This window comes from Cololabis saira, chromosome 17, assembly GCF_033807715.1.
Source record: "Cololabis saira isolate AMF1-May2022 chromosome 17, fColSai1.1, whole genome shotgun sequence".
Lineage (NCBI taxonomy): Eukaryota > Metazoa > Chordata > Actinopteri > Beloniformes > Belonidae > Cololabis > Cololabis saira.
The window spans coordinates 35,319,043-35,328,730 of record NC_084603.1 but is presented as its reverse complement, the minus strand read 5'-3'; the positions used below and the strand labels follow the sequence as shown (position 1 = coordinate 35,328,730).

The 9,688-nt window shown below is 41.5% G+C and overlaps 1 long non-coding RNA gene across 1 annotated transcript; it reads left to right on the top strand.

The window, feature by feature from the left end:
* Nucleotides 1-40: 40 nt before the first annotated feature.
* LOC133463633 (uncharacterized) lies at nucleotides 41-2,679 on the top strand. The gene is made up of 3 exons (XR_009784356.1): nucleotides 41-200; nucleotides 388-496; nucleotides 2,237-2,679. It is a non-coding gene; the product is annotated as an uncharacterized LOC133463633 (long non-coding RNA).
* Nucleotides 2,680-9,688: the final 7,009 nt, after the last annotated feature.

Below are 9,688 nucleotides of genomic sequence, written 5' to 3'. Positions count from 1 at the left end.
CATTTGGGCTGGTGCTGTGGTGGGGGGTGTGGTGGGGGCTGTGGTGGTGGCTAGGGTGGGAGCTGCGGTGAGTGTGATGGTGGCTGTGGTGGTGGGTGTGTTGGTGGGTTTGGTAGCGGGTGTGGTGTTGGTGATTTTAGTTGATAAAATCAAAGACAGAAGGAGAAGGATGGAAGAACGGACACGAGAAAGAGATGAAGGTAAAGATGTATTTTATATTTAGTTTTTGATGTTTTTACATAATTCAAACAAAATCTTTCAAGTAAAAATGAAACACCTAGAAAACATTTAACCACTAGTTAAAGACAGTTGAATGACTTTCTGAAGTAACTTGAAGCAGCTGAGAGCTTCACAGCGACCTCTAATTTGTTCAAATGGTTTCCTTAGATCATTGCTTGGTGGAGATTAATCAATGGCTAAGTGTGAACACCTTGCAGCTAAACGTGGACAAAACTGAAACCCTGGTTATTGCCCCTGATGACTCCATTCCTGGGTAGTAAGTAGTAGTAAACCTTTATTTTACCAGGCAAGAATTGCTAAGAATACATTCTTATTTAAGGCAATGGCCTGGTAGGAGGTGAAAGACCTCCTAAGGGGAAGGGAGAAGGGGAGTAACATTAAGATATAGACAATAAAAGCACATACAACAACAGTGACACAAAAGAAAAAGGAATAACGACATAATGCAGTGACACACCACAGAATGACAGTTAGTTTGACGTACAGTGACATACAACAAGTTAACTAAGGACAGAGACACTAAAAGTAAAAACAGTGGTACTAGACAACCATAAATGAGACAGTAAAAAAAACAACAGCAGCAACAGTGAGGTTAGTGAGGTGACGGGATCAGAGAGAGCTTTGGCTGGGACAGCTGCAGGTATACTTTATGGATTTAGTTATGACATGTTTGAAGGAGTTGACAGAGGTAAGAGTTTGTAACTGTAAGGATTTTTGGAGTTGATTCCAGCTGTCGGCGGCAGCAACCTGGAAGGAGGAATGGCCCAGGGAAGAGTGCGTCCGTGGGGCATTTAACAGGATGAGAGGGGCAGAACGGGTGTTGTGTATAGGGGGAGGGCGCAGATGCAGAAGCTGTGTTAGGTAGGTAAGACCTAGGAGGGTTTTGAATACCAGCATCAGCCAGTGCATGTTGCGCCTGGTTTCCAGGGGGGGCCAGTTTGCCAGGGTGTAGAGGTCACAGTGATGGGTCCTGTATGGGGCGTTGGTAGCAAATCGAATGGCGGAGTGATATAGAACGTTGAGCCGTTCAAGTGCTCCTTTGCAGGCAGATCTATATATGACATCACCATAATCAAAAAGTGGAAGCACAGTGAGCTGGACCAAGGAGCGTTTGGCAGTGGCAGTGAACGAGGAGCGGTTACGGTAAAGAAAGCTGAGCCTGGCCTTCACTTTTGACTGCAGAGAGGATAAGTGCTCAGTGAATGACAGACTGCTATCTATCCAGACTCCCAGATATTTATAAGAGGATACCAGGTCAAGTTTACGGTCGTCAGCAGCCAGAATGGTACCATCTTGGACAGCGTGCTTACGACCAAACCACATGACCTTGGTTTTGCTGGAGTTTATGGATAGGCCGAGGGCAGATAAACCAGACTGTACGGCTTGGAAGCTCTGTTGGAGTGTTTCCAGGGCGATTGCATGGGAGGGACCGGTGGCATAGAGCACTGTGTCGTCGGCATACAAGTGAATAGATGAGTTGGCAGCTGATTTAACTATATCATTTATGTAAATTGAGAATAAGACTGGGGCTAAGATTGAGCCCTGTGGAACACCATTTAAGATAGACAGGGGTTGTGAAGAAATACAGTCAGATTTACCAGTATTTGGGCGACTTGGGCCAGTCTGTTAAGCCGAGCCTAAGAAACTTGGGTGTTGTGTTTGACAAAGACATGTCATTAGTGCAACACTGCAAACAGCTAACAAGGAATTGCTTCTTTCATCTGAGGAATATTTCTAAACTCAGGAAAATGTTGTCGCAAAATGATTTGGAGCTGGTCATTCACGCATTTGTGTCTTCGCGTTTGGACTATTGTAACAGTTTGTTCTCTTGTCTAAACAAAAAGGAGCTGTCTCGCCTGCAGCTAGTGCAAAATTCCGCAGCAAGAATTCTTACCCGCTCTAATAGGAGGTCACACATAACCCCTATTCTCAAAGATCTTCATTGGCTGCCAGTTTCCTCTAGGATCAATTTTAAAATTCTGGTTTTAACTTTCAGAGCTTTGCATGGTCAGGCTCCACCTGAAATCAGCGATCTGATCCAGCCCTAACCCCAGCTCGGGCTCTGAGGTCTGTGGATCAGAATCTGCTGATGGTTCCTCGTACTCGCTTCCGGACCAGAGGAGACCGATCCTTCCAGGCCGTTGCTCCCAGGCTTTGGAACGATCTTCCGCTCTCTCTGCGTTCCATGGAGTCTGTTGACTCCTTCAAAAGGCAACTAAAGACCTTTTTATTTGTGAAGGCTTTTGCCTAATTCTCTTGGGGCTGTTATGATCGTAAATGTGTTGTCTTGGCCTTTTAATCTTAAACTTTGTATGTATCTCTTAACTGTGTTTTTATTTTAATTGTGAAGCGCTCTGTGACCATGGTCTGTGAAGGGCGCTGTACAAATAAAGTTTAATTACTTACTTTACTTAAATGTGTCATTTATTTGAATATAAATGTTTATAAGCTATAAGAGTAAAAACTGTGACTGTTTAAATTAATGTTGTACTTTTAAGTCAGTCAAAAATTTCCAGTTTAAATTTGACTTTAAATCAGTTCAAACAAATATGAAGTTTGAGTCTTATTTCTTCCGAATTACAACGTTCTTTGGTAAATCCTGATTGCTTCAAGTTTACAGGAATTCAATTTATTTCATTTATTTTTCAGAAGGGCAGGTACTAAAGCCCGTGAGGAGTGATGCAACAGGATTTCCTTATTGACTTCAAGCTCGATCCTGTAATCTTCAGCAATAAACCTCTATTGGGTTTCCAGCGTATTCAGCCCTAATTTCAGATCTGCTCCAAAAATCATGAACGGAACACAAACAGTTTAGCAGAGTAATTCCACTATTTTAACTCCAAAATTCATTATTTTGACTTGTTTTCTAAAACAATTAAGTATTAAATATAAAATGCTTCCATGCAAATATTTGAATTTGGCTTACTTGGGCTTTAAATGATTGGTGAGGGTTAAATTACTTTGAAACAACCTATTTTTTCTGTATCGTACTGTTCACAACTGTTATGTGACGACTTCTTTTTCCAAACGTTTGTATATAGATGTAGATTAATTGAGTAAAATACTTTTTTTATTATAAGTTGTACATTTAGAGCCATTAGTGGCATTTAATGATGAAATTTGGATTCCACCTATTTTGTGCTGGATGAAAAATGTATCTGAGTTCAGCTGTGTCATTAAAGTTGCAGTGGGGATGTGGCAGAGTGGAGGAGCTGAAGCCACTCAGGTTGACGGGACACAGCTGTGGCCCGTCAACCTCTCCACCCTGCCAGCCTTATAAGAGGAGAAGCTGCTGCTGAGACGGTTGGTCAGACTGAAGCTGAAGCTGGAAGCACGTGTGTCCTGGGGGTTTGGAATGAAGGAGTTCTGCACTGAAACTCCGTGTCCTGTCGGTCGGGCCCCGTAGCACTAGCCTTGCTACAGGGGAGTTTCCCAAAAATCCAGAAACTGGCTGGAAAATGTGAACAATGTTTATGCCCCTTTTTATGGAGGACCAAAACTGACATAATAAAAATGAAAGCAGAAATATTTTTTTTTGTTTTGTTTTTTCTTTTCCTGGATGCTACTACCACCATGCACGGCGTGTTTCCAATAATTACTTGGATGGGATGAAACACGAGCTATCAGCACTGTTTATGCTGCAATATCACTCACGTGGTTTTCTGAGAGCCTCGAAAAGGCGACACTGTTTTAATACAAACATACGGTGCGTCCGAAATGCCATACTAAACAGTATATACTCAAAAGGTATGCTTCAGTTCGGCACACTTTTGAGTAAATATCAGTAGTATGCATTAATTGGCACGTAAAGAGACACACGTCACTTCCTGCCGTTGGGAGGGGGAGTTGTTACCATGGTAACAACTCCTGTCACAGCAGCAGTAGCAGCACCGCTCCGCTCTTTCCCATTTATCCTGACCCAAACAAGATATTATATAATATTATTATATAAGGATATTATATATAATATTATTATACTTATGACATATACGTATCTGCGCAGCACTTAACAACCAAACACCGCTGCATTGCATTGTGGGAAGTTTCTGAATAGCTAGTGTCCATCAATCCACACTAATACATTTCTCCGGAATGAGTATGGATAGTGCATAGTATTGGGCTTGGTCGTCTTGACATCATCCCCTGGCGGAGCCGCCATGTTGGAAGCTACCTTAGCTGCTCTTCGGACCACTGCGCACTGTGTACAGACGTGCTCCCTCTTCGTTTTGCCTTACTTGTAATCGTTACTTTCCGTTATTCTGTAAACCATGGTAACCCGTTGCTGTGTTGTAGCTGCAGCAGCTCCACACATAACAGACGTGGGGAAAAGATCGCTAATGGTTTAACTTTTCACCGCTTTCCTGCTCGGAGGCAGAACCACGGAGGCCAAGTATCTGAGATAAAGAGTCGTCTGCTCGCTTGGATCAATCAGTCTGAATGGTGCTGTAATCCTCTTGAATATAGTTCTCACCCAAAGACACTGAAAACACTTTCTTAAAGTCACTTCTGCCAAAGTTGATTTGTATAAGCAGTTTCTAACTTTGTCCTGGACCGTAACTAGAGCTTGGAGACTGCAACTCAGCGCATATGAAAAGTTTGGTCTTTATCTCCGGTACGACGTTGCCCACTTCATCTCTCGGCAGGACTGAGGCCTCTTTCAAAAGTGAATCACGCGTCACAATGAATCTCAATGACATTGGAATGTGAGTTTGATTGACAGCTGAAGGAGCTGCACGCCACTCAGCTGTCAGAGGCCTGACTTGGATCTTTGTACCTTTCACATGAAACAACCTTGGCCGGGTTTCCCAGATCCAACCTCTCTTAAGGATTTAAGAGAGGTTCAAAGAAGGTTTGAACTAAGAGAGAACCCTAAGATACGGGTGTTTCCCAGATGACTTCTTAACACCGTCCTTTAGTTTCGCTCTTTCAGACGCTCTTTGGAGCAGCTGTACGGTTCTGAAACCAAATGAATCGATGCCAGGCAAATCGATCACCGATCGCTATCAGCGCATTTTCACACGCAGCACTGCTGCCTAACGCACTAATTCACTGCTGCCTGTGCGTTATAATAAAAAATTAAGATGATACATATAATTCAATGACCCTTTTTCATCCAAACGGTGCGTTACTCCGTTATTTCTGGCTACAGTGAGGCTTTTTTTCCCCACACACGGAGACCGGGAGTAAACGGGGTGGGCGTGTGTGTGCGTTCAAAAACATGAGCCAAGAGAAGGCGAGTTTTGCAAATCGCAACGTGGAATTACAGCAAACCCTGGTTTTTCGCAGGGGTTATGTTCCAAAAAGAACCCGTGATAAGTGAAATTCTTTTTACAATTATAGAGGGCTTCAGATTGCAGAGATCATCCCCGCCTCGCACGTATTCCTCCTTTTCTGAATGATGCATCCCGACTCGCGCTGTATACAGCGCGAGTCGGCAGGTGGGTTTTTTCAAGAGAAGAAAATAGTTATGGGTCGTTGTCTTCGCTCTTTTCTCTTCTGGGCAAAAAGATTCTTTAATATAAACCGACACCATTGATTATATTTGAGACTGTAATGAACGATTCATCAAAGGATCCCGTTGATCAGCTGCTGCTTCCCTGTCATCACGTAGATGCGCTCGGGCGCGGCGCAGGAGGATCGGTGTCCCGGCTGCCTGGACAGCCCGGTCCGACTGCACATCCAGGGGATTGAAGTGCTGACGCACGAATGCGTTCATAAAAACAGTTCTGCTTCGCGCACGGCGACGCGGTTGATTTGCAGCGAGAACATGCTGTATAGCAGCCAAATTATCAAATAAATGATATTCATGATGATCGTTTTATTTGTGCGTAAAGCATAAAGCATACACAGGAACACACTTGTTATTCCTTATTTTTCTTTTTTTTTTCCTTTGCTGTCACCAATAAATGCTAAACAATATAAATCTAAAGTATAAAATAGATCAAAATTTGTGCGGGGTGCATTGTTTTAATATCTCATTGCTTGGTGTGATATTGATTTGCCTGACGCGGCTGGATCTGTGAGTCTTTGTTCACTAAGATGGTTGTAAAGACTGGGTCAGAAGCATCTTTCATTTCCTTCTTAATGAAAGAGATACTTAAGCTAAGAGCAACTCTGGGAAACGCGATTTTCTTTCACAGGCTCCTTAAGAAGGTTTGAAAGAAGTCTTTCGCTGTTAAGAACTACTTAACTGATCTGGGAAACCCGGCCCTTGTCTCTCCAGGTTTGTCCGTGTCTGGAGAGGGTGATGATGAAAGTGAAGAGCAATGACACTTGCTGTGCATGTAGGAGAAGAGAGAACATGATAGGCCTGGTCCGATTCTGATACCAGCATCAGCAGAACTCATAGAATCTACTGAAATAAGAGTTTTAGTATTTGCTAGTATTCAGGTTTATCCCTCTACCTGCTCACATGTGAGCAACCAACAGCAGGTGGTAAAGAACTGGCGTGCCTCACATAAGCAATACATCAGCAACTGGGAATAATCTCCTGGTACCCAAAGGTATCTTGATTTGTTAAATGGAAAGAAAAAAATGTTGTTTTATCTTATCTTTTATCTTTTAGAAAATGACGGCAGTGACGAGGATTTGTGGTGATAACAACCTTTTTGAAGTAAATTTTGGGGATTTGTTCTTTGACTGAACATTGTGAGTTATCTTTTTGCAGTGGTAAATGCTGCTCTGAGAGTGAAATCCTAAAGCAAACATCATTTTAGAATGCTCACTTCGATCACACAAAGATGCCAGTGGGGACCTTCACTTGATCTTTAGAGTCTCACAGACAGTTTTTCCACTTTTTTTCATTCCTTCAGTCTATATTGTGACTTCCTTCGAAGAACTCCTGTACTTACTTTATTATGCATAAAAAAAAATAGTTAATGTCTATAAAACATCGTTCTTTGGTATAAAAATATACAGTTAAATTAATTTTCATGTGGAAAGCTACACAAATGTTTACCACCTTCCCCTGGCATACATATATAAATAAATTAATATATTGCATACATTAAAAAAAAAAAAAAGGTGTAGGCTACTAGGTGCAGCTGACGCTAGTAAATTACAGAAGTATTTAGATCACTTGGTTACTATACTACTGTCATCTGAGTGGACTTAATTTCATAATATTGATTAGGAGGCTTACTGCGCCAACATTTTCATAGAAGAAGAATAACATGTGAAAAAGTTGTGAGTAACTTTTCCCCTGGCTGTTTAAGGTCCGGGCTCTGACTGGACCGCACCAAAAGGTGTTTCTTTTTCCGAAGTAATGTTCTGACGGAATTATTCCCCTCTTTACGGCCACTTAGCTTCAGCTGATGGACAGACATCCTGACATTATCCTGTAAAGATATTCTGGTCAACTTTGTTGCGCATTGACTGATGATAAATGATGGCATCTGGTCCCGGTCCTGAGGCAGTGGATCAAGTCTGAATCGTGGCACTCCTGTTAGGAAATGGTGGTTGGTCTTTCCCAGATGTAGGAGAGCAGGGGGCAGGAGTTCCAAAAAAAACAATTATTTATTAACAAAAAGCGCTGCTGAGCAGGATTTCAAAAAACACCCGAACCATAACTTTACAAAATACAAAAACCTGAGCTGAAAACATGGATGAACAAACAGTACGGACTAGGGCTGTTCGATTAATCGATTTTAAATCGTAATCGCGATTATGTAATTAGAACGATGTTAAAACGTGAAACTCGTAAAATCGATTTTTCACTTTTTTTTTTTTACCTTGTCTGCACACATATTAATGATTGATACCATATTAATGATTGATGGAAATACCTCTCAATACCTGCGACAAGTGCCCCATCGGAGAGGCTCTTTAGTGTAGGAGGGGGCGTTGGAACATGCCACCGGGTAAACCGGCTCGTGTTCCTTGCAAAAAACTTGCAAATGTGAATAGCAAATGTAATGACTGACATTACACACCTCTACCTCCTTCATGGGTTGCTTTATTACTTAGCATGCAAAGACCCAGTTTAGTTTAATTAGAAAATGTCTTGTTTTATTTAATTGGAAATATAACTTACTGTATGTTTGCAAGTGCTGATTTGCTGATTTTTTTTTTCAGAGATAAAACTTTATATTTTATTATATTTTTTAAAACTTTTTTTCAACTTATTTTACAGAGTTTTGCACTTTATTCATTCATTTTTGGTTTAATAAGAGCAAAGTTTGCACTTAAAGCCCAATGGGGCAAATGTTCAATAAAAAAACAGCATATTTGAAATCATTTCTTTGCCTTTTGTCAATTCACAAAATAATCGTAATCGTAATCGAAAATCGGATTTTGAGAGAAAAAAATAGAGATTTTATTTTTGGGCAAAATCGAACAGCCCTAGTACGGACCAGCAGGGAGCAGGGCAAAGACAAGACTAGATATACAGAAGGGTTGACGAGACACAGGTGCAGACAATCAGGGCCGATGGGAAACAGGAAAGTCAAACAAGAACTGAAACACAAAGACACGGGCTTCAAAATAAAACAGGAAACTACCAAAACCATAACAGCTCCCTCCAGCATCCTTCCCTTTTAGTGTTATATTTTGAATGTGCTAACCTGCGTCTTTTATGTGCCCACATAGTGCAGAGCTTTGTCTGTGGTGTTCTGCTACTGGCTCCAGTTCATGGAAGAGTATCCACAGTACTAAATCGTGAGATCACCTATTTTTTGCGGCATGGTTCACATCAGCAGATGCTTCTCACGAATAGTTTCCTTTAAATGTTGCTGTGTATTTTAGGTATCAAAATAGTTCTAAATCCCACCTCCCAACTGACGTCATTAGTTCGACTCCAGTTGGATAAACCACTAACTCCAGTTAGCTTTAGTTGAAGTAATGAGAACTGTGAATGTTTCTTCAGCGTGTTCAGTAAAGACCGATGAAGTTATAACTGTGTTATCAGCTCAAGCACCGTGTGTTTGTCTGTTGACTCGGATGAAGATCAGATCACATTTCATGGAAAATGAATGCAGAAAAGTAGTTAGGCTAATTATAAAACCTTCACAAACTTTTTCTTGTCACCGTGTCTCAAACAACAAGGCTACTTTTAACGAGTGCAATTACTCTCTTGATTTTGTCACATTGTCTGGGATGTTCTGATGATCTCGCTTTATTGGAAACGCAAGCAGCAGACTCACAAGTGTAACTCTTAAGAAACTCCAGTGAGAGTTGAAGCCATGTACTGTACCTCTGGATGTAAATGGGTTTGAAAGTGTCCGTATGTTGCAGGAGATCTGCTGAGTTGTTGTGTTTTTAATGGTGATGCCGCTGTAGGAAATGACAGCCCACACAGACGAATGCAGATTTAATTACAGCATGAATGTCAATTAGTTTTGGCAAAGCTCCAAAACACTTTTAACTGGCACATGTTTAAAACTTTTGTACCTCTTACACCCACGCTTGGAGAATCAAGCCACGCCAGCCTCTTTCATCTTATGATCAATTG